The sequence below is a fragment of the Ornithorhynchus anatinus genome, chromosome 4, assembly GCF_004115215.2.
Source record: "Ornithorhynchus anatinus isolate Pmale09 chromosome 4, mOrnAna1.pri.v4, whole genome shotgun sequence".
NCBI lineage: Eukaryota > Metazoa > Chordata > Mammalia > Monotremata > Ornithorhynchidae > Ornithorhynchus > Ornithorhynchus anatinus.
Window position 1 is genome coordinate 89,412,489 of NC_041731.1, and position 26,046 is coordinate 89,438,534.

Here is a 26,046-nt window from a genome sequence, read left to right on the forward strand (position 1 = left end):
TCTCTTCCCCTGTTCTCTCTCCCTCCCTCCAGGAGCGTATCTCCTCCTGCTTTCAGAACATCTCCACCTGGATGTCCTTCAGCATCCTAAAACTCAACATGTCCAAGACTGAGCTCTTTATCTTCCCTCCCAAACCCTGTCCTCTCCATGACTTTCCCATTACTGTGGATGGCACTATCATCCTTCCTGTCTCACAAGCCCGCAAACTTGGTGTCATCCTTGACTGTGCTCTCTCATGAACCCCACACATTCAATCCATCACCAAAGTCTGCGGGTCTCACCTTCATATCATCACCAAGATCCACCCTTTCATCTCCATCCAAACTACTACCTTGCTGGTACAAGGTACCAGCATATCATCATATCCTGACTGGATTATTGCATCAATCGTCTTTCTGATCTCCCATCCTCCAGCCTCTCCCGGCTTCAGTCTATAGTTCACTCTGCTGCCCAGATTATTTTTCTGCAGAAACGCTCTGGGCATGTCACTCAACTTCTCAAAAACCTCCTTTGGTTGCCTATCAAGCTTCGCATGAAGCAAAAACTCCTCACTCTTGGCTTCAAAGCTCTCCATCGCATTGCTCCCTCCTATCTCACCTCCCTTCTCTCCTTCTACAGCCCATCCCGTACACTCCGCTCCTCTGACACTAACTTCCTCACTGTGCCCGGTTTCCACCTGGCCCACGTCCTACCTCTGACCTGGAATGCCCTCCCTCCTCACATCTGCCTAACTAACTCTCTTCCCCTCTTCAAGCCCTACTGAGAGCTCACCTCCTCCAGAAGGCCTTCCCAGACTGAGCCCTCTCTTTCCCTCTGCTCCTCCTCCCCTCTCCATTACCTCTACTCCCTCCCTTTGCTCTACCCCCTTCCCCTCCCCCCAGCACTTGTACATATTTGTATATTTTATTTATTACTCTATTAATAATATACATTTATCTATGGTTCTACTTATCCATTTTGGTGGTAGTAATGCCTGTCTACTTTTTTTGTTTTGTTGTCTGTTTCCTCCTTCTAGACTGTGAGCCCATTGTTGGGTAGGGATTTACTCTATCTATTGCTGAATTGTACTTGCCAAGCACTTAGTACTGTGCTCTGCACACAGTAAGCCCTCAGTAAATGCGTTTGAATGAATGAATGAATCTTGCTCCAGTGAGTTCACCAATTCTGAAACTCATCTGATTTCATCTTGGCCCATCCTGATCCTGGAAAGTAGTGTGGTCTAGTGGAAAGAGCAGGGGTTTGGATCTCGAAGGGTCTGGGTTCTAATCCCAGCTCCACCGCTTGTCTGCTATGTGACCATGGGCAAGTCACTTAACTTCTCTGTGCCTCACTTCCGTCATCTGCAAATTGGAGATTCAGTACCTGTTCTCCTTCCTACTTAGACTGTGAGCCCTATGTGGGACCTGATTATCTTGTTTCTATGCCAGTGATTAGTACGGTTCTTGGCACATAGCAAGTGCTGGCTTAGTGGAAAAAGCAAGGATTTCGGAGTAATAGGTCATGGGTACTAATCCTGGCTCCATCACTTATCAGCTAAGTGACTTTGGGCAAGTCACTTAATATTCTCTGTGGCTCAGTTACCTCATCTGTAAAATGGGGATTAAGACTGTGAGCCCCACATGGGGCAACCTGATAACCTAGTATCTACCCCAGTGCTTAGAACTGCCATTGTTCTTGTCTGCCTGTCTCCCCCAATTAGACTGTAAGCCCATCAAAGGGCAGAGAATGTCTCTATCTCTTGCCGATTTGTACATTCCAAGCGCTTAGTACAGTCCTCTGCACATAGTAAGCACTCAATAAATACTATTGAATGAATGAATGAAAAATACCATCATCATCATCATTAAACAAATCGCACGATTATTATTGTTACTACTGATCCTAAAGCAGGACTGAGAAAGTAGGGGGATAGGGACGAAACATCTTTAGTAGGCCCCCACACACAGGTTGAGAAAATCAAAATGATTTTTCCAGAAATCAGTGCTAAATTTTAGTATTTGTTTCTCACAGTTTTTTTTCCCTTATATTCCCCATGGGTGGGAATGTGTTCAAACACAGAATTTATCAGGAAGTTGCTAAAATGCTCTAACCACAAAAATACTGTTACCTGACTGAGAAATCTTACTCTGTGAGAGATTTACAGATGTGTAATTACCTGGGCAAGATAGTCATAAAGCTCTTTAAACCCTCTTTTCTCCTCTTTTCTCTCCCTTTCTATCTCCCACCCCTAAACCCTCTATTATCTTTCCGCAAACTGAGATGTCAGATTGTGAGTCATATTAACTTAGCTTCATTTAGCTTGAGCATTCTAAATCAGAAATTTGGATTAAGAAGAAAAATGGATGAATACAAAGGAGTAGAAATTTTCCTCTTGTAGATATCTGATAATATTGCTACTTTGGACACGTGAGAAAAAAGCAAGTGGGAAGTGGGCGAGGATGTATGTTCTACTGGCCACATTGGCATTTCCTCTTCAGGAATGGAAAAAGCAGGGACCTGGGAGTCAGAGGACCTGGGTTCTAATACCAGCTCTGCCACTTGTCTGCTGGTGAGCTTGGGCAGGACACTTAACTTCTCTGTGGCTCAGTTACTTAATCTGTGAAATGGGGATTTAGACTGTGAGCCCCAGGTGGGACAAAGACTGTGTCCAACCTGATTACCTTTTATCTACCCCGCCAGAGCTTAGTGCAGTGCCTGGAAAAGAGTAAGTGCTTAAAAAATACTACAGTTATTATTAAGAGCTGAACCTGCATAGCTTAGTCAGGGAGCCTTCCCTAAGACCCATTTCCTCTCCTCCTACTCCCTGACCTGCTCCCTTTATTCATTCCCCCTCCCAGCCCCACAGCACTTATGTACATATCTGTAATTTATATTAATGTCTGTCTCTCCCTCTAGACTATAAGTTCATCGTGGGCAGAGAATGTGACTGTTTATTGTTATAGTATACTCACTCTCCCAAGCACAGCGTGACTTAGTGGAAATAGCAAGGGCTTGGGAGTCAGAGGTCGTGGGTTCCAATTCTGGCTCCACCACTTGTCTGCTGTGTGACCTTGGGCAAGTCACTTAACTTCTCTGTGCCTCAGTTACCTCATCTGTAAAAATGGGGATTAAAAAATGTGAGCCCCATGTAGGACAATCTGATTACCCTGTATCTACCCCAGTGCTTAGAACAGTGCACTGCATATAGTAAGCACTTAACAAATACTATAATTATTATTATTATTATTATTATTGTTACTCTGCACACAGTAAGCGCTCAGTAAAAATGATTGACTGACCGACTGTAAAAAAGTGGCTCAGAACTGTAAGAAGGTAGTTAATTTTTATCTGAACTCACATCGCCAAAAGACAGCTCAAAAACTGTGTGTAGCTGTCAAAATGTCTACTGCTATGAAAATCCCCTGCTGACAGGTAATTCCTCTCAGTTGTTATGCTGTTCACTCTTGTAGCCACCTCTGCTTCTCAAGTTGCTCATGTGTGGAAAGATAGGAGATTCAGAAACTACGAGTCAGAAGGCTTTGGACAAGCAGTGCATGATTGGCTTCTGTATATGAAAGGAATCACTACTATGGAGTCCTCTAGACTGTAAGATCCTCGTGGGCAGGGAATGTGTCTGTCGGCTCTGTTGTTCTGTTCTCTCCCAAATGCTTTGTAATAATAATAATAATAGTAATGATGATATTTGTTAAGTGCTTAATACGTGCCAAGCACTGTTCATCCATTTTCATTCAATCGTATTTATTGAGCTTTTACTATGTGCAGAGCACTGTACTAAGCACTTGGAATGTACAATTTAGTTGGGGTAGATTCAAGGTAATCAGGTTGTCCCACGTGGGGCTAAAAGACTTAATCCTCATTTGCGCCCAAGGCTTCAACTATCATCTCTATGCAGATGACACCCAAATCTACATCTCCTCCCTTCAGGCTCCTATCTCCTCCTGCCTCCAGGACGTTTCCACCTGGATGTCTGCCCGCCACCTAAAACTCAACATGTCCAAAACTGAGCTCCTTATCTTCCCTCCCAAACCCTGTCCTCTTCCTGCCTTCCCTGTCACTGTGGACGGTATGATCATCCTTCCTATCTCTCAAGCCTGCAACCTTGGTGTCATCCTTGACTCACCTCTCTCATTCACCCCACATATCCAATCCGTCACCAATGCCTGCCAGTCTCACCTTTACCATATCGCCAAGATCCACCCTTTCCTCTCCATCCAAACGGCTATCGTACTGGTACAGACTCTCATAATATCCCAGTTGGATTATTGTGTCAGCCTTCTCTCTGATCTCCCTTCCTCCTGTCTCTCCCCACTCCAGTCTATTCTTCATTCTGCTGCCCGGATCATCTTCCTGCAGAAACGCTCTGGGCATGCCATTCCCCTCCTTAAAATCCTCCAGTGGTTGCCTATCAACCTCCACATGGAACAAAAATTTCTTACTCTAGGCTTCAAGGCTCTCCATCACCTTGCCCCCTACTAATTCACCTCCCTTCTCTCTTTCTACTGCCCACCCCACACGCTCTGCTCCTCTGCCGCTCACCTCCTCACCATCTCCCGTTCACACCTATCCCGCTGTCGACCTCTGGCCCATGTCCTCCCGCTGTCCTGGAATGCCCTCCCTCTTCACCTTTGCCAAACTAACTCTCTTCCCCTCTTCAAAGCCCTACTGAGAGCTCACCTCCCCCAAGAGGCCTTCCCAGACTGAGCTTCCCCTTTTCTCTCTGCTCCATCTGCTCCCTCTCTGCTCCCCCTCTGCCTTCTGCTCCCTTCCCCTTCCCCCCTTCACCTCCCCTCAGCTAAGCCCCCTTTCCCTCTGCTCTTCCCCCTCTCCCTTCTTCTCCCCTCAGTACTGTGCTCATTTGTATATATTTTTATTACTCTATTTATTTGGTTAAAGAGGTGTACATCCCCTTGATTCTATTTATCGTGATTATGTTGTCTTGTTTTTGTCCATCTGTCTCCCGCCATTAGACTGTGAGCCCGTCATTGGGCAGGGATTGTCTCTGTTGCCAAATTGTACATTCCAAGCACTTAGTACAGTGCTCTGCACATAGTAAGTGCTCAATAAATACTACTGAATGAATGAATGAGTCCTTATTCCACAGATGAGGGAACTGAGGCACAGAGAGGTGAAGTGACTTGCTCAAAGTCACAGCTGATAAAATGGACGAGCCGGGATTAAAACACATGACATCTGACTCTCAAGCCTGGGCTCTTTCCACTAAGCCATGTTGCTTCTCTATGTACAATGCTAACATGCTCTACTAAGTAAGTGCTTAGTAAATGCCATTGACTAATTGAGTACAGTGCTCTGCATACAGTAAGCACTCAATAAATGCCACTGACTAGTTGAATGATCTGGGCGATTGCATGTGCATTATTCACTGAAGCTCTCTCCCTTACTCATTTCAGCATATCCCTCTGCTCCCTCCCTCTCTGCTCTGCTCTACTCCCTCTGCCATCCCCCCTTTACCTCTCCGCAGCTAAAGCCTCATTTTCCCCTTTTCCCTCTGCTCCTCCACCTCTCCCTTCCCATCCCCACAGCACTGTACTCGTCCGCTCAACTGTATATATTTTCGTTACCCTATTTATTTTGTTAATGAATTGTACATCACCTCGATTCTATTTAGTTGCCATTGTTTTTACGAGATGTTCTTCCCCTTGACGCTGTTTAGTGCCATTGTTCTTGTCTGTCCGTCTCCCCCGATTAGACTGTAAGCCCGTCAAACGGCAGGGACTGTCTCTATCTGTTGCCGACTTGTTCATCCCAAGCGCTTAGTACAGTGCTCTGCACATAGTAAGCGCTCAATAAATACTATTGAATGAATATTGAGAGCTGGCTACGAAGTTGCTTCTGACAGCACCTTGGGATTCTGGCAAGGTAGGAGAAAATGGCTCTTAATGGCTCCAATCAATCAATCAATTGTATTTACTGACCACTTACTATGTGCAGAGCACTGTACTAAGAACTTGGGAGCATTCAATATAACAGAGTTTAAACACATTCCTTGCCCTCAACAACCTTATGATCACTTAGCCCTTACTTAGTTTTTTAATTTGGCAAAAATAAAACCAGTTAAGAGTACAGTAATACTTTCTTTACTTACCACTGCACATTTTTCAGTCTCTATAAAGATAGAATGATTTCCCTGAGACTAGAAATAACATTAGAAACAGGAGAAATCTTGGCATCTTTTCACCCAAGTTCTTGAGCATGAAAGGGAGGAAAGAGGTCAAAGCCATGTTAGTTTATTTTCTCCACTTTATCACTTTTCCTTAGTCCCTGCAGCTCCCATGTTCATATGTAGAGAGTCAAAGGGAGAGGGAGATAACCCAGAGCCTTACCAAAAGCATTATTGCTAACACTTTGACTTGAAAGAAAGCTAACACTAGAAAATGGAAAGCTGTGGTCCTGTTTGTTCTTGAAAGTCCCTTCCAAGACCTGCAATTAAACTTTCAAATTCTATCATTCTTCAGTTCAAAGGAAATTGAAAAAAGCCAGTTGTAAGAACTTTGGTTGGGGTGGATGAAGTAGGACTTGTGGCTGTCCCAGCCACCCCTCCAAGATCTGATGAGGCAGGGAGGAGACTATCAGACAGTGCGGATTGATTGCAGTGCCTGAAAACCGACTTTGGGCCAAAGAGTTAAATGTGACCATAGGTGTTCAGTATGTAGGAAGTAATAGATAGCATATAAAAGTAATCAATCAATCAGTGGTATTTACTGAATGCTTACTCTACTGTACTGAGCATTGTACTGAGTGCTTGGGGGAGTACAGTACAATAAAGTGGTTAGTCACAATCCCTGCCCATAAAGAGTGTACAGTTTAGAGCAGGAAGACAGATATTGATCTAAATAAATGAATAAATTATGGGCATATAAACTGCAGAGTTGAGGGACAGGTTACTAAAGAATGCATATTCAAGTGCAAGAGTGACGCAGAAAGGGGAAGCAAGCTTTTTCTGAGGATAGCATTTCACTTTGTCCCACACCTTTTACATTTTTCATGACAGGTGCTGGCTCCTATAATGGAGCCCCTGGAGGAATGGAACAGGTTAAATCCTGGGGAAAGAGGGCTCCTGGCCCTCAGCTCCCCAGCAAACTCTTCCTGTCTTCTCCCCAGAAGGGGACCAGTACAATTCCCCTCCTCTCTCACCCAGATAAACAAATGTTCTACCTCAGAAGTGCTGATCTGACCCACATCCCTCCCCCTGGCCACTGGAGCAGTGTTGGTGACAGGCTAAAACCTGAAATTATGATATGAGCTAGTGTTGACAATTAGCTGGCTAGAGGTCAGGTGGGGTAAGAAGCCTGCAATAATAATAATGAGAATAAGAATAATTGTGGAATTTGTTAAGCAATTACTATGTGCTAAGCACCGGGGTAAATACCAGATAATAAGATCAGACACGGTCCTTAGTAACTCTGGAATTAAGTGCTTATTATTTTGGTTTTTAGAGGAGGCCCCGGGCAGGGACATGGTCTGTCAGACTGGTGGTCATCCAGTTGAGAGTCGGTCTTACCAGGAGGAGGTACCTAAATGGGTTCGGGGAGAAACTGACTAGTGAGTCCGGTCAAGGATCACAAGACAAACTCTGGGAAAAAGCTTTCTCTCCCCCTCTAGATTGTAAACTTGTTGTGGGCAGGGAATGTATCTGTTTATTGTTATACTGTACACTCCCAAGTGCTTAGTACAGTGTTCTGCACACAGTAGGTGCTCAATAAATACAATTGACTGACTGATGGACTTTTTATTATTGTTACTGTAGTGTGGTTTGTACCAGATTTGCCCAGCTATTGCTTTCCTTGTGCATCTGTCCATCCATTCCCGCACCCTATTTTAAACTATGAGCCCCCTGTGGGTCAGACTTCGCATCTGACTCAATATCTTTTACCTTTTCCCAGCACTCAGTACAGTGCTTGGCACAAAATAAGCACTCAGAAAGACAATAGAAAGTAATCATAAGTCCTATAGAGCGTAAATCTTTTTCAAGAAGCCTTTATTTGTTCTTGAAAAATATTTAATTTAGAAACATTTTAGCAGTGAGAAATGAGGTGATCCGAGGGAAAAGTACTTAAAAATTTAATTTGCTTTCAGGCTCTCTAAATTCAGGACTAATGTATCCAACCTGCAACATTTATGCATGCTGGAGGAGTTTGCACAGTCTTCTCTTTTTGCCTTCGCAATTTCATTAGAAAATTAATTTCCATTTTAATCTCCTCTTAGCTCTTTATGAATTTAACAAATTCCATTCTTAGTGTAAAACTGCCTATTGATAAGATGAAAGCTCTTTAATATAAGCCCAGTGCTCACAACCTACTCCTGTTTTTCAGTGAATGCAAATCTCTGATAAGGCAGAAAGTGGTGGCAGAGGATAAAATTTGTGTTTATTCAGAGGACCAGAGGGTGGCAGCATAGAATGTATTAGAAAAACTCCACAGATAGCAGAGCTATATTTTCTGTTTAAATGTGATATTATTTAGGGTATATTTGCTAAACAACCATTTACTGGTGATAGTGAAAAGAGAGAATGTGAGAAAAATAAAACCCAAAGAACAATGAAATCTAGTTCTTAGAATATGCTTTGGCTCTGAGCTTTTCTGCTTATGAAGGGGGAATAGGTTTTCTATAATCCAGTCACTTTGCAGCAAGCAACCACTGGAAATAAAACAAAATCAAAATCTATCTCAATATCATGTCCAGTGTAACCTCTGGAAAGTGCCAGATAGCCTCTGTCCAAGAGTTTTCTGTGGCTTTGCAGTTGATTCTGTTAATTCTGAGTTTTAAAGACCAATTATTATTATTATTTAATTTTGTTTCTTAAGTGCTTACTATATGTCATGTACTGTTCTAAGTGCTGGGATAGGAACATAGGGAAGCAGGGTGGCTCAGTGGAAAGACCCCGGGCTTGGGAGTCAGAGGCTGTGGGTTCGTATCCCAGCTCTGCCACTTGTCAGCTGTGTGACTGTGGGCAAGTCACTTAACTTCTCTGTGCCTCAGTTACCTCATCTGTAAAATGGGGATGAAGATTGTGAGCCTCACGTGGGACAGGAACTGTGTCCAACTTGATTTCCTTGTATCCACCCTAGAGCTTAGTAGAGGGCTCTGGCTCAGACATGGAGCTGAGACCCCAAAGAATGACTCATAAATCTGTGGAAAGATGTGGAGGGAGAGTAAGTGTTGAGTGTGTGCATTTGTGCCCATGTGGAGGGGATCAGGGCAGGAGGCAGACACCCCCAGGCCCAGGAGTCCTTTGTGGACTCGACAGAAAGGAGGGAAAACCGTCCTGGGATTGGGTTAGAGCACTGAAGGCAGTGCAGATGGTTGGGTATGGCTATGGCCTGCTGGGGCCGGCTGGCTCAGGGGCTGGACTACAGACCCCCACACCTCAAACAAGGGCTGATTTCCACTGTTGGTAGACTTAGTAGAGATAGAGGTAATAGACATGATCCCTGCCCTTGGGGAATTTATAAGGGAATTTAGCAGGGGAGAGAGACACTAAAATACACCAGGTTTTCCTTGACACAGAGCTGTGTAAAAACCTGACCTATGGAAAGAGCCAAGGGCTTGGAAATCAGAGAGTATGCCTTCTAATTCTGATCTGCTACATGTCTGCTGTGCAATCTTGGGCAAGACACTTCTCTGTACCTCAGTTACCCCATCTGTCAAGTGAGGATCAAGATTGTGAGCCCCATCTCGGGCAGGGACTGTGTTCAACCTGATTACCTTGTATCTATCCCAGAGCTTAGAACAGTAACTGGCACATACTACTACTAATAATAATAATAATGATGGTATTTGTTAAGTGATTACTATGGGGCGCAGAGTTTTAATCCCCATTTTACAGATGAGGTAACCGAGGCACAGAGAAGTTAAGTGACTTTCCAAAAGTCACACAGCTGACAAATGGCGGATCTGGGATTAGAACCCATGCCCTCTGACTCCCAAGCCTGTGGTCTTTCCATTAAGCCACGCTGTAGTAAGCGCTTAACAAATGCCACAGTCATTATTATTACTATTATTCCCCATATTCTAGAAGAAATTAATGCATCGGCTGGTACTGAGTTAGTGCCTCCTGGTGCATTTCACTTATAACTTAAGCCAGTCCTTCCCAGCCTCTGACTAGGGCAGATCACCACCCTGGTTTTTCACTGTGCAAGAAAGCCTCTAGCAATAAATGTTTCCCAGTTGTGGAGCCATTTCAACTTTTCTGGTCTTGGAAATGCTGATGCAACGAGTCATTTTGCTCCCACTTGATTTTAATTGTGACATTTGCTTTGCTTTTGAAAGTCAAGCTGTTAAGAAAGAGATCTTATTTTCATATCTATTGGCACTCTTCAGAAGTTCAGAGCAGAGCCTGTCTGGCTGAGATTGAAGATGGATGCTTATAAGACATCTGTTGGTAGAGGACTCCTCAAATTACAGCCTCACCATCTGGGTAGTGGGTCTCTTTGGTGTAATGAATAGGCAGGAGTCGATGCATTTCACTTAAGTTCATGTAATTTTACGTGAAAATGATTTTTGGAAGAGAAATAGGATCGATTGTCAATCTGGAAGTACAGGAGTGGCAGCTAAATATGGGATGAGGAAGAACCAAGTTTCAGAGCTGCCTTAACTATTTCCCTCATTAAAGCAATGTGACAAATTTTGAAAAGTCTGAAATTGCCCCATGACTAGCAGACATGCCCTCTGCAGAGGACTTTTAATCTCCAGCTAGTTTTAAGTGATTTTTTTTAAAATAACACCACTGGCTACATTGTTGATATTAAGATACTAGAATGGAAAGAAGAAAAAAGGATGTTTGGGCCCTTGCCTAGATTCCGACCTTTTTCGTGGGCACATTTGCCAGCAAAACTTAGTTTATAATTATTATTAAAAATGATAATTGTGGTATTAAGCTTTTACTATGGGCCAGGCACTCTACTAATTGCTGGAGTAAATACTATTGAATACACATTCCTGTCTCACTTGGGGCTCATGGTCTTAATCATCATTTTACACATGAGGTGACTGAGGCACAGTGAGTTAAGTGAGTTGCCCCAGGTCACGCGGCAGACAAGTGGCAGAGCTGGGCTTAGAACCCAGGTCTCCTGACATCCAGCCCCATTAAGACATTTCCATTAAGACACTGGCAATCTCCAGAAGGCCTTCCTGCCTGATCTCTCATCTTTGCACCCTATTACCCCTGCCTGCTCCATCATCTATGCATTTGCATCCTCACTGGCTAAGCCTTTAGGTTCACATCCTGGGCATGGGAGTCAGAAGGTCATGGGTTCTAATTCCAGCTCCACCACTTGTCTGCTGTGTGACCTTGTGCAAATCACTTCACTTTTCTGTGCCTCAGTTACTTCATCTGTAAAATGGAGTTTGAGATTGTGAGCCCCACGTGGGATGAAGGACTTTATCCAACCCGATTTGCTTGTATACACTCCAGCGCTTAGTACAGTGTCTGGCACATAGTATGCACTTAACAAATACCATAATTATTACTATTATTGTTATCATCAATGAATATATCTTTAAATTCTGTTAATTCTCTCTACCTATATTTTATCTACTGTCTCCCCTGCTAGAATAAACACTCCTTGAAGTCAGGGATTGCGTTACAAACTACTGTTTTCTCCCAAGTACTTAGTACAGTGCTCTGCCCAGAGTAAAAGCTTACTAAATATTATGATTAATTCCTTTCCCTAGTATTAATAATGATATTAAGCACTTACTATGTGCTCAGCACTGTAGTAAACTATGGAGTAGATACAAAATAACCACATTGCACATAGTTTCTGTCACATTCAGCAGCAGGAGGGACAACAGCTATTGAATCCCCATTTTACAGATGAGGAAAATGAGGCACAGAGAAGTTATATGACTTGCCCACAGTCACACAGCAGTCAAGTTACAGAGCCAGGAAAAAACCCAGGTTCTCTGTCCTTTTTTTAATGGTATTTGTTAGCACTTAAGTACTGGAATAGATACAAGCTAATCAGGTTGGGCACAGTCCCTGTCCCCCATTAGGCTCACAGTCTTAATCCCCATATTAGATGAGGGAACTGAAGCACAGTGAAGTCAAGTGGCTTGCCCAAGATCACATGGCAAGAAATTGGCAGAGCCAGGATTAGAATCCAGGTCCTTCTGACTCCCAGACACATGCTCTATCCACTAGGCCATGCTGCTTCCCACTAAGCCACACTACTTCTCTCCCTCTCAGGCTATAAAGTCATTAGATGGAGCTTCCCCTAGAACAACACTTATTTGGAGTGTTTCAGGTGGAGAAGGAATGAAGGAGCAGGTAGAAGAGTTCATAATATAGGTCTTACAGAAGGTGAAACCTCTAATAATGATGGTTCGAATTGCCATGATCCATTTGCTAACTCTTTTGAGTAGTCATATAGTACTCCTTGATGGGGAATGTAAGAAGAAAAATAGTTTTACACTGCATAATGGCATTCTACTTTTAAACAAATCTAGCTATGTTTTTTCTAAATCCTACCGATACCTAGAAGAGTTCATAAGTAACTCCTGATAATGATAATAATAATAATATGCATGTATTTAGTAAACAATTACTATGCATCAAGCACTATTCTAAGCACTGGGGTAGGTACATGATAATCTGTTTGGACAGAGTCCCTGTCCCACATGAGGCTCATAGTCTAAGTTATGAGGGAGAATAGGTATTAAGTTTCCATTTTACAATTGAGGAAACTGAGACCCAGAGAAGTTAAGTGACTTGCCCAAGGTCACACAGCAGTCAAGTAGCAGAGCTGGGGTTAAAATCCAGGTCTTATGACTCCCAGGCCCATGTTCTTTCCACTAGGTCATGCTGCTTCGTGATGCTAGCATTATCAAGAATAATTCCCCTATTTATCAGAGAGAGACTATTCTTGTATGTCAGTGTGTTCCAAAAGAGTCAGTTGATAGACAAAAGATAAAATCACCTATAGAAATGGGAGTTTCATATTTTTTATTAGCATAACTTCTGCTTATTAATGGGCTATTTCCTAACTAAAACTTATTGAGTATATAAAGTGTTTGGGGGTGGAACATGTGCATGTGGGAGAATAATCTGGGCTATAATCATGCTCCCTGATTATTTGAATTTTCAAGTGTAACATCATTCAGAATTTGCCAGTCTGTCTAAATCCCGAGGGTAGCATTCAAAGCAAATATATCTAGGGTTCGTTTTTGTTAGTGAACCTGTAGAGAAGGAATGATCTTTTCTCTGTTTTAGATACCATCAATTTTCTATATTTAAATCCCTCTTAAGGAAGGATGCCCAGAGTTAGAGTATAGAAGGAGATGTTTTTGAGCAGGCATATGGCCCCACTGAACAGATAATAGGTTTTATGCTTCCTTTCAAAGCCAGTATGTGGACTCAAGCTTTTATTCTCCCCCAGTTTTTTTTTTTTATCACCCAACTGCTGAAAGAAAGAAAGCAATCCCTCTGAGTTAGAGTGCTGCTTTATTCACGTGATGGCATCATTCAGTGCAAGTGTTACAAGCAGGTATGTTAACAAAAACACATCCACAGAAAAATGGCCATGTAGTTGTAGAGCCTGTCACTGACAAACAGAAGAAAGCTCTCTCTTTCTCTCCTCCACCCTTTCTCTCTCTCCCCCCTCTTTCTCAGGGGACAGAAGAACATGACAGGTAAAAGCTCATGTAGGTTCAGCACATTGATTCGCTACTTCTTTATTCTCCAGAAATATGAATTTCTATTCATGCCATTTTTGTTTTTCGCCTACCCTATAATTTGAAAGAAAAGAAAGTATAACGTGCAGGCTGAAAAGTCTCTACTGGCACTTTGTGGGGAAGGAATTGCAAGAGTGAACCTATTTTCTATCAGCAATCAGTTTGAAGTGTTTGAATCTGCTGAACAGCTGCAAGACAATATTTATTCTTAATCAGTCATTGATGTCATGGAACTGGAGCAGTGTAATGTATGTGATTGTGTCTTAAAGGATCCAGGGCTGCCTGAGCAAATGAGGTAGCTCTTGAAACTGGAGGAGATAAGGTCCATTGTGCAGGTGATGCTTTTGATCCTTTTCTTCATTCAAACTAGCTTCTGGTGAATTAATAACATGGTTATTGTGGAAGCTCAGTGGAAAGCCAGTAAATTCCATTTTTCTGGCAGGGAGAATACAACTGCAGGTAGAAGGGAGCATTTCTGGAGGTGTTTCTTAATTCAGTAACAATGGATAGATACAGGGAAGTGATGGAGATGGTGGCATGGGTGGGTGACTATAGATACCTTACGGGAACCCAATTTGGATGTTTTTCTCCACCAGATGTAAGAAGAAGAACTAAGAACTATTCACCCAAAATTCAAACTGATGGAATGCTCAGTCATTTCATGGCCTAGTGGAAAGAACCTTGAAATTGGAAGATATGGGGTTCTATTTCCAGTTCCACCACTTGCTGGCTCTATGACCTTGGGCAAATAGCTTGACTTCTCTGTGCCCAGGTTTCCTCATTTGTTAAACGGGGTTGAAATACCTGTGCTCTATTCCTCTTAAACTGTGATTCCCATGTGGGCCAGGCACTGAGTCTGACCTGATTATCTTGTATCTTCCCCCTTGCTAAGAACTTTCAAAATAAGTATCTATTTAATGCAATTTACATTGTCCATTACATAAAGGTTATTTTGTATTGAGTTTTAGGTCAGTTTCCTTTTTACTATCCTTTACCTTGCTTGGAAGGAAAAACAAGGTGAATGTTCAGAAGAGTAATCAAAGATTTCAAGTGTTTCAAAAGTGAGGAGAGATTGGCTCAAGGAATAGCGTTTATAACACTTCCACTGTAATACAGCTAGCTGGGTAGCTGAGGTGGTTAGAGCGAAGTGCTAGTAATGCTAAGATTGCAGGTTCAGTCCCGCTTTGGGCCACAGGTTCTCTTTATTCTCCCCTTCTAGACGGTGAGCTCATTGAAGGCAGGGATGCCTTAATTTTAATTTTAAAACACTTCTCTTTGTTGCTGAATTGTGCTTTCCAAGCACTTAGGACAGTGCTCTGCACACAGGAAGCACCCAATGAAATACTATTGAATGGATGAATGAGTGAATGAATGAATTATACTTTCCCAAGGGCTTAGTATGGTGCTCTGCACACAGTAAGCGCTGAATAATTACCAGTGTTTGACTGATCCACTGTCTTTCTGATCAACTTCTAAAGGGCCAAATTATTAAAGAGGTGTTAGATTACAGGTGTCTCTGCCTTATTACAGTTTACAGTGGCAGGGATAAATCTCTGGTATGAAAAAGGGAATGTGACTTTTTGAAGAACAATGCATTTGGCCTTTGTAGATGAGGCCTTCAGCAGGCATAGTTTCCCCAGGCCTAGAGACATTTGAAGGCAGAAGCACCCAGATCCAAACTTTCTCATTCCCAACTCTGAATCTTGGCCTGGCCCCATCCCAAACCCAAGACAGTGTTCACCATCTCAAACAACGGCAGTAGGGAAGAAAAGCAGAAATGATGATCTAAGCATGTCTAGACTGGGGTCTCGACACTTTGACGACCCCCTGGTGACAATAGTGACCTTCTCTGAGTATGGTGTCCTAAGGGAATTGCTCTTTTTGTCCTTGTTAAAGTGATTTTGCTTGGGCCTCGTCCAAACTGTATGGTTAATTTTGAGCAAAAACACCTCAAAAAACTCTCTTCCTATTGAATTAAGGGAAGCAGCATGGCTTAATGATAAAACACGGGCCTGGAAATCAGAAGAACCTGGGTTCTAATCCCAGCACTGCCGCATGCCTGCAGTTTGACCTTGGGCAAGTCATTTCGATTCTCTGTGTCTCCGTTACCTCATCTGTAAAATGGGGATTAAGACTGTGAGCCCCATGTGGGACAGGGACTGTGTCCAACCTGATTAACTTGAATCTACCCCAGTGCTTAGTCTAGTGCCTGGCACGTGGTAAATGCTTATCAAATGCCATAAAAAAATGAAAGGATTGAGGTATTTAAAAAAACAAAACAAAAACAAAACCACAATGGACATTTTCAATACAGTTAGATGTATGGCTCTTTAACATTTTAACTTCATTCAGATTATGAATGATGGAAATTATGCAAACTACTTTAAATGTATCACTTTCAGTTCCCCTCTTCTAAAAACTTTTGATAGCATGAAGTACTATGTTCCATCCTGGCCTCTTAGTAAATGAGTGAAATTTATGTTTTTATCATTTGCTTGGCATCACATTTTATTCACCATAGTTGAAAGTCTATTTACAATGTTACATTGCATCCCAAATTTATTTACACTATAATTAATGCCAGTGATGGAGAATGATAATAATAATAGTATTAATAATATTTGTTAAGTACTTACTATGTGCCAAGCACTGTATTAAGCAGTAGGGTAGATACAAGCAAATCGGGTTGGACACAGTCCCTGTCCCATGTGGGGCTCACAGTCTCAATCCCCATTTTACAGATGAGGTAACTGAGACCCAGAGAAGTAAAGTGACTTGCCCAAGGTCACACAGCAGACCAGTGGCAGATCCAGGATTAGAACCCATGAACTTCTGACTCCCAGGCCCTTGCTCTAGCCAGTACGCCATACTGCTTCTCCAACCAAAAAAAGCCGTAGTAACATTAGTGCTGATTGAGCCCTCAATTTGGGCTGTGCCGGGTAGAATGCCCTAGGAAAGCCTAGAATAAGGAAGTGATAGGGAGTGAGGTTCTCACATTAATTCTCCCTAATACCAGTGTGCATTTATTTAAAGTATTTTTGCACTTAAAGGTTCACGAAAGGAATTTGATTAGAGCAATGTTTCCTTAATGTGAAAGCCAATTAAAATGATCTATGCTTATTACTTTTTTTGATTGACTTTTATGATTGCAATCCAATAGCTTCTGAATTGTCTCTACTGTGTGTGTGTGTGTGTGTCTATGTGTGTGTTTTTGTGAGCATGTTTACAACATGCCCTCTTCAGTTTAGTGAGTACACAAGCATATAGGTGGTCCTAAAGCAGCATGGCTCGGTGGAAAGAGCCCGGGCTTGGAGTCAGAGGTCAGGGGTGAGAATCCCGACTCCGCCACTTGCCAGCTGTGTGACTTTGAGCAAGTCACTTAACTTCTCTGTGCCTCAGTTACCTCATCTGTAAAATGGGGATTGATTGTGAGACCCACATGGGACAACCTGATCACCTTGTATCCCCCAGGGCTTAGAACAGTGCTCTGCACATAGTAAGCACTTAACAAATACCAAGCTTATTCAACTGTTGGTTTACCCTACAGGCCATCATTGTAAATGTCTATGTGAATTAGCAGGCAACTAAAGTTCTCGCTGACTGTCTTCCTAAGAGAAGCACCCTGGGGTCCTGCTTTGGGGGAGGGAGTAAACAGCAAAAGGTTGGTATGGATACAGACAAATGCTGAATGTCATTCTTCAATCAATGTGGCACTTTGCACAAAATAAACGCTCAATAAAAACAGTCAAATGGCATCTATTAAGTGCTTGCAGTATGCAGAGCATTGAACTAAGGGCTTGGGAAAGTACAATACAGTAGAGTTGGTAGACCTGATCCCTGCCCCAAAGGAGCTATTCTTTAGTCACTCTTCACTAAACAACAATCTTTATTTGGGAAGTCTTCATCCAACTAGTTATGAGCAGGGAATGGGTCTACCAATTCTGTTGGATTGTGCTTCCCCAAGCGCTTAGTACAGTGCTCTGCACACAGTAAGTGCTCGATAAATACCACTGATTGATTGATTATGATTGCTCTTTTCACAGCAGAGGTAATCCTCTTTTCAAGTTTCACAGTCCAAAGGTATGGCATGCAGAACAGGACTGTCAGTATTTTCCATTCTCTCTTGAACGATTCTCACTTTTTATACTCCACTTTAGAATTAGTATATTCTGTAAATTAATTTATGCTATTGTGTCTTGCCTATTGCGATGGGGTAAATTGAAGAGTCAGTCAATCATATTTACTGAGTGCTTCCTGTGTGTAGGGCACTGCATTAAGCACTTGGGAGAGTACACTATAACACTATAATGGACACAACAACCTTACAGTCTAGAAGGGGAGACAAACATTAACGTCAATGAATAAAACTAAAAATATGTACATAAGTGCTGTGGCGCTGAAGTAGGGTTGGTGGTAAATTAAGGAAGCAAGTCAGGGCGATGCAGAAGGGAGTAGGAAAAGAAGAAATTAGGGCTTAGTCAGGGAAGGCCTCCTGGAGGAGATATGTCTTCAATAAAGCTTTGAAGGTGGGGAGAGTAATTGTCTGTAAGATATGAAAACGGAGTGCTTTCCTGGGCAGAGGCAGAATGTGGGTGAGAGTTTGGTGGTGAGACAGATGAGACTGAGATACAGTTGAGATTGAGGTACACATGAGATTGAGGTACAGGTGGAAGGTTGGTAGTCAAGGAGCAAAGTGTGTGGGCTGGGTTGGAGAGTAGTGAGGTGAGGTAGGAGAGGTCATGGTGATTAAGTGCTTCAAAGCCAATCGTAAAGAGTTTCTGTTTGATGCAGATGTGGATAGGCAACTACTGGAGGTTCATGAGGAGTGGGGAGACGTGGACTGAATTGTTTTTTAGAAAAATGATCCAGACAGCAAAGTGAAATATGGACTGGAGTGGGGTGAGACAGGAGGCAGGGAGATCATCAAGGAGGTTGATACAGTAATCAAGGATATATATTATTCATTTCTGCAAAAATTCACAGAACTCTGTGAGCTCCCTCTGTTATATCTATGCATAGCCAGTTCATCAGTAACACACATTTTCATTCTGTAACTGGATGGAATGCTACGGGTGAATTAGGAAATGCTCAACCCACAGTATTCATCTGTCTGTTTCCTCTAGACTGTGACCTCTTTATGGACAGGTTTTGTGTCTACCAACTCTTTTGTAGTGCATTCTCCGAAGCATTGAGTGCAGTACTCTGCCCACTGTAATGCTCAATAAATACCACTGATTGATTCAGACTGAGCTGTTGATGTACTCATTCTCCAGGCAATATTTATCAAATAATTATTAACGCCGAAGAGACTGATTAATGAGAGCAGATCAGAGCATAATTGGACAGTGGCATTTTTAGCAACCGTTTTTCCTGCTGGGCCCGTGAAAGCCCGTGAAAGACACTTACAGCTTCTTTGATTAAAAGCAAGGAGAATGTGTTTTTCAGCTTGTGAAAACAGCATGTATTCTTAGGTTATGCCACCAGGTGGCAGACATTTAAAAAAATCGAAGATGTAATTGGAATTCAGTGCCTTTCTCAGATCAATTATAGTGAATCAAGTAATGATAGATTATTGTGTTTTCCACATCCAAAGGTGTTTAGTTTTATCCTGGATCGCTACGAAACACGCCATATTTGAGGCAATGGCGTTTTCCATAGCAGGGTTCTGAAATCTGCAACTCAGGTTAAAAACCAGAATGTGCTTAAACCAGTATAAAAAAATATGTGGGATGCATCATTCAATCTGGGAAATCTGAAAGAAATGTTTAGAAGGGCGCCAGTCCTGCCTGATACGAAATGCTAATGCAGTAGTTCTTTATCTTTTTTTTTTCTTGTGGTGGCAGCAGAATTCAGAGTCAGATTTTCATCCAGAAAAGGATCCTACCTCCCACCACCAAATATCCTCATTATCCTTAGGATTTCAACGAACATTTTGGAATAGCTGATCATTCATTAAGGTATTTTTGAAGAGCTACTTCAATATTGGGGATCTATAATTGAAAATAATTTTCATCAGAAAATTATTAGTGAAAAAGCTAAAGATGAGCTTGCTTCAGGTTAGCTATTTGCCTTTAATACTAGTCTAAAAATAAACTTTCTGCTTTGTCTGAAGGTCTTATTAAAAACTAATTAAACATTTCTCTTTGGATGTTCTGTGTTTTGGTCCAACACTTAGAATCTACCAGTTTATTTGCTTCCATAGGAGCATATCTATTCAAAAATGAGTTTTCAAGGGCTGGTTCTCTTAAATTTCTTTAATTTTCCAATCCATTACCAGTTGTAGTTTGTGACCAGATTGATGTGAATGCTGTGATAGAGAAGAAGGATAACTAGACTGTTCTTCACTGACTCTTTTAAAACCTCCTTTATTTTGTCAAACATGCTATATTCAAGGATGTGATTCACATAATTCTGTTCTTAGATTCCTGTTTGGTAGGATGAAGATGTAACTACTCACTTCCTGCAAGACTGTAAACTCGCTGTGGGCAGGCAAAGTGTCTGTTTATTGTTATGTTGTACTCTCCCAAGTGCTTAATACAGTAAAGACCATATTAGAGTAGAGAAGCAGCGTAGCTCAGTGGAAAGAGCATGGCTAGGGAGTCAGAAGCTATAAATTCTAATCCTGGCTCTGCCACTTGTCAGCTGTGTGACTTTGGGCAAGTCACTTAATTTCTCTGCACCTTAGTTACCTCATCTGCAAAATGGGGATTAAGACTGTGACCCCCATGTGGGACAACCTGATTACCTTGTATCCCCTCCAGCACTTAGAACAGTGCTTGGCACATAGTAGGGACTTAACAAATACCATTATTATTATTAATAAATACTATTGAACGAATGAATATGCTTCCAAGAACACTGCCAAATAGTTGGGGATGTGTCTATGGGAAGAAGGAAAGGGGATCTTCCAACTGTTTCTTTAAAGAAAATGATTTACAGTGCTATGATTGTACTTTCACATTATTGCCTAAAAAACAATAAACCAGTAAGTAAATTTGGCTCTGTAAAATTAAAAAGTCTTTGACCACACATACCCCAATATATTGGTCCAAATACAGGATAAATTGATTTATCTTGGTACTTATTCAGTGCCTACTGACTACAAAGCACTGTACTAAGTACTCTGAAAAGTACCACAGAAACAAAACCCACATTCCCTGCCTATAAGGAGTTTTCAATAGAAAGCATGAGACAGACATTCAAAATGATTTACAAATAGGGGCAGCAGAATCAATCAATCAAAGGTATTTATTGAATACTTACTATGTGCAGAGCTTTGTACTAAGCAAGTGGGAGAAAACAATGCAAGAAAGTTGATGGAAACATTCCCTGCCCACAACAAGCTTACTGTCTAGAGGACAAAAGCAGCAGAAGGGAAAATAAGGATGAAATGTGTAGTAGAATTAATATACCAGGATGAAATAGAATAAATAATTGAATGGTTATTTGAATATACACAAGTGCTGGGACAGGTGACTTTTGGGTAATATAACTTAGGATACTTGTAATTAATTGGGGAATGTTTTCTGGAAGAAGAAGGATTTTAAGAAATTTTTCAAAGATTTGTGGAGAAGAGAGTTACTGAGCAAGGGATTGGAGAAAGGAGAGTAGAAAGTGGGGTACTTGAGGAATAACAGGTGAAGAGATCCAATATAAAAGGTAGAAAAAGTTGGTAGAAAATATTGAATATTTTGGCACCATGTTTTTGTTGGACTTGGAAGGGGATAATCAATCATTAGTATTTATCAAACACTTACTGTGTGCAAAGCATTGTACTAAGTGCGTGGGAGAGTACAGTACAACAGAGTTGGTAGGCATGTTCCCTGCCCACAATGAGCTTATAATCTAGAGGGGAAGACAGATATTAAATAAATAATTTACAGATATGTAAATAAATGCTGTGGCACTGAGGGTGGGGTGAATACCAGATGTCCAAAGACCAGAGATTCAAGTGCATAGACAATGCTGAAATGAGAGGGTGTCAGGGAAAAGGAGGCTTAGGAAGGGCTTCTTGGACGAGATGTGACTTCACTAAGGTTTTGAAGGCAGGGAGAGTGGCAGTCTGGTACATATGGAGGGGGAGGGAGTTCCAGGCCAGAGAAGAATGTTGGGGAAAGGACAGCAACAAGGGAGATGAGATCAGGTCACAGTGAGTAAGCTGGCACTAGAGGAGTGAAGTGAAAAGGCTGGGTTATAGGAATAATCAGTGAGCAAAGGAAGGTGGGGGCAAGCTGATTGAGTGCTCTAAAGCTAATAGGAGATTCTGTTTGATGCAGAGACGGATGGAGAGTCTTGCGGAGTGGGGAGTCAAGGACTGAATTTTTTTTAGAGAAATGATCCATATAATAGAGTGAAGTATGGACTGGAATGGGGAGAGACAGGATGCAGGAAGCTCAGCAAGGAGGCTGATAGAGTAGTCAAAGTAGGACAGGAAAAATGTTTGGATCAGCATGGTAGCAGTTGGCAAGGAGAGGAAAGGTGGATTTTAGCTATGTTATGAAGATGATCCAGTTATTGTGGCATGTGGACTACAGTGGAAAGAGGCTAGAGCCAGGGAGAACAGTGAGGAAACTGATTCAGTAGTACTACTGTGATACCCTAAGAGCTTACCCTGGGTAATAGCTGATTGGGTAGAGATGAATAACTTGATCCAGGAAATGTTGTAAAGAAAGAACTGGCTGGATTTAACAGTTATTCCAGAGTCTATTCTTTTCAAATGGAAACATGACAAAAAGCCCCAATTCTTTTCAATTTGGTCTTTAATATCATGACCTTTCACATCAGAACCCGTGAATGTGATATTTGCTGCCTATTCTCAGTATAGTCCTGGTGGAAGAAAGGCATTCTTTTGTTCTTATTTTAATTTTCTTCTCTTTAAATAGTCCATTCCACTAACCATTTATCAAATAATATTTCATGAATTTGCAACTCTTGCTAATTAGGGTCAGTGGGAACATGATTTGCTGCAATGTTTCCTTGAGAAGAATGATAGATCTGACAATTGACTCATTTTCAAATCTTTACTATATTAGCCAGGTTAATTAATTTGGAAGCAGCACAGCCTAGTGGAAAGAACACGGGCCTTGGAGTCAGAAGGCCTGGGTTCTAATCCCAAATCTGCCATTTGCTTGCTGTGTGAACTTGGGCAAGTCACAACTTCTCTATGCCTCAGTTTCTTCAACTGTAAAATGAGGATAAAATACATTCTCTCTCTCCTACTTAGACTGTGAACCTCATGCAGGACAGGGACTGTATCGGACCTAATTAACCTGTGCCTACCCCGGGGGCTTAGAACAGTGTTTGACACATACTAAGTACTCCAGGTGCTTAGAACAGTGTTTAACACATACAAAGTACTTAACAAATACCATTAAAATTAATATCCTTTAACTTTTGAATTTCTCTCATTTCATATCTAATCATATTTCTGTAGGGTGAAATCCATATTACTCAGGAAGGGAATCTAGAATAATAAATAATTGACAGAATAATAAGAATTTATTATTCTAAAGTCCCTCTGGCTTTAGAAATGTTTATTGAAAAGAAGTATATATTAGCATATTGGCAAGGTTACTCTGAGAAATTGTCCCAGAATACATATATACATATACAGGTATACACATTAATAGAAAATACATATGTGTACAGAAGCAGTGTGGCTCAGTGGATAGAGCATGGGCCTGGTAGTCAAAAGACCCTGGGTTCTAATCTTGGCTCTGCCATATGTCTGCTGTGGGACCTTGGGAAAGTCACTTAACCTCTCAAGGACTCAGTTACCTCTCCTGTAAATTAGGGATTAAGAGTGTGAGCCGCATGGCAAATAATGACTGTGTAAAATCTGATGAATTTGTATCTACTCAGTGCTTAGAACAGTGCTTGGCATATAATAAACACTTGACAAATTACTGCTATTATTATATGTACATATATATTTATAATGAGAGAGAATTGCCTTTCATATTTAAAGCTAACACTATCTGTGGGTGTCTATGACTAAAAGACTCAGGTATAGTACCTTCCATACTGAGCAATAAGATTCAATTGTATTTACTGAGTGCTTACTGTGTGCAGAGAACTATAATAATAATAATAAGATTGTCCTTTGAAGTGCTTTAGCATTTACCAAATGCAGCACCTGGTGTAATTTTATAATCTTTCTTTTTTTCTGGTATTTGTTATGCACTTACTCTGTGCCAGGCACTGTACTGAGCACTGGGGTAGATCCCAGCTCTGCCACTTGTTAGCTGTGTGACTGTGGGCAAGTCACTTAACTTCTCTGTGCCTCAGTTACCTCATCTGTAAAATGGGGATTAAGACTGTGAGCCTCACGTGGGACAACCTGAATACCCTGTATCTACCCCAACACTTAGAACAGTGCTCTGCACATAGTAAGTGCTTAACAAATACCAACATTATTATTATTATACAAGCTAATTGGGATGGACACAGTCCATGTCCCACATGGGGCTCCCGGTCTTATTCCCCATTTTACAGATGAGGTAACTGAGGCACAAAGAAATTAAGTGACTTGTCCAAGGTCACACAGCAGACAAGTGGCAGAGCCAGGAGTAGAACCCAGGTCCTTCTGACTTCCAGGTCCGTGCACTACCCACTAGGCAACACTCCTTATTCTTCTTAATGTCATAATCTTCTTGCATCCTGTTCCAAGAGGGTCATACCACTGATTGCCATGTGTCTAAGGTAGATTCAGGTCTCACAGACACAAAAAAGGCTGATTGATTAATAAATATGCAACAGGTCAGTTTGGGTGCATAATGGCATTGCTTGATGAGAACCTGGCTGTCAGCTTATTGTGGGCAGGGCATGTGTCTGCTAACCCTGTTGTACTCCCCCGAGTGCTTAGTACAAAGCTCTGCTCATAGTAAGTGTTCAATAAATAAATAGATGAGATCGATGGGGAGTCGGGGGGAGGAAAGGGTTTGGGTGGGAAGATAAGGAGTTCTGTTTTAGAAATGTTAGGTTTGAGGTGTGGGCAGGACATCCAAGGAGAGATGTCCTAATGGCAGGAGGAAATATGAGGCTGTAGAGAAGAGAGAAATCAGGTGCTGGAGATGTAGATTTGGGAATTAATTCAATTATATTTATTGAGTGCTTATTCATTCAATAGTATTTATTGAGCGCTTACTATGTGCAGAGCACTGTACTAAGCACTTGGAAAGTACAATTCGGCAACAGATAGAGACAATCCCTGCCCAATAACGGGTTCAAAGTCTAAACGGGGGAGACAGACCTCAAAGCAAAACAGAACAAAACAAGCAATCTGGCACAGACATCATCTGGATAAATAGAATCATAGGGATATACATCATCAAGATAAATAGAATCATAGAGATATACACATCATTAACAAAATAAATAGAGTAATAAATAATATATTCAAATATGCACAGTGCTGAGGAGAGGGGAAGGGGAAAGAGCAGAGGGCGGGACGGGGGGAATGGGGAGGGGAGGAGGAGCAGAAGGAAAGGGGGGGCTCAGTCTAGAGATGGTAGTTGAGTGAATGAGCTTTCCAAGGGAGTGAGTGCAAATGGAGAATAGAAGGGGACCCAGAAGAGGTAGAGGAGAAGCCAGCAAAAAAGACTGAGAATGAGCAGCCCGAGATGAGGAGAATCAGGAGAGAAGAGTGTCAAAGAAGCCGAGGTTGTATAATGTTTCCAGGAGAAGGAGTGAACAACGTTGCTAAAGGCAGCTGAGAGGTTGATAAGGATTAGGATGGAGTAGAGGCTGTTGGATTTGGCAAGAAGGAGAACATTTGTGACCTTTGAAAGGGTGGTATCTGTGGAGTGAAAGGGTCTGAAGACAGATTGGAGGGGGTCGAGAATTGGAATGAGCAGGGATAGATATTTTGCTTGTGAAGTGGCATGGTCTAGTGGATAGACCACGGGTCTGGAATTCATTCAGTTCATTCGATCATATTTATTATGTGCTTACTGTGTGCAGAGCACTCTACTAACTACTTGGGAGAGTACAATATAGAGCCAGATTCCCTGACCACAACGAGTTTAAGTCAGCAGGACCTGGGTTCTAAACTCACTCTGTGACTTGTCTGCTGTGTGATCTTGGGCAAGTCACTTAACTTCTCTGGGCCTCAGTTACCTCATCTGTAAAATGGGATGAAGACTGTGAGCCCCAAGTGGGATAGGGACTGTGTCCAACCTGATCATGTTGTATTTTCCCCAGTACAGTGCCAAGCACATAGTAAGTGCTTAATAGATGCCACGGTAAATAGATGAATAAATGAATAAATAAATACACAGAGTTTGGAGAGGAATGGTAGGAGGGAGAGGGGATGGTAACTGGAGGGAGCCATGGGGTCAAGGGAGGGGTTTTTTTTAG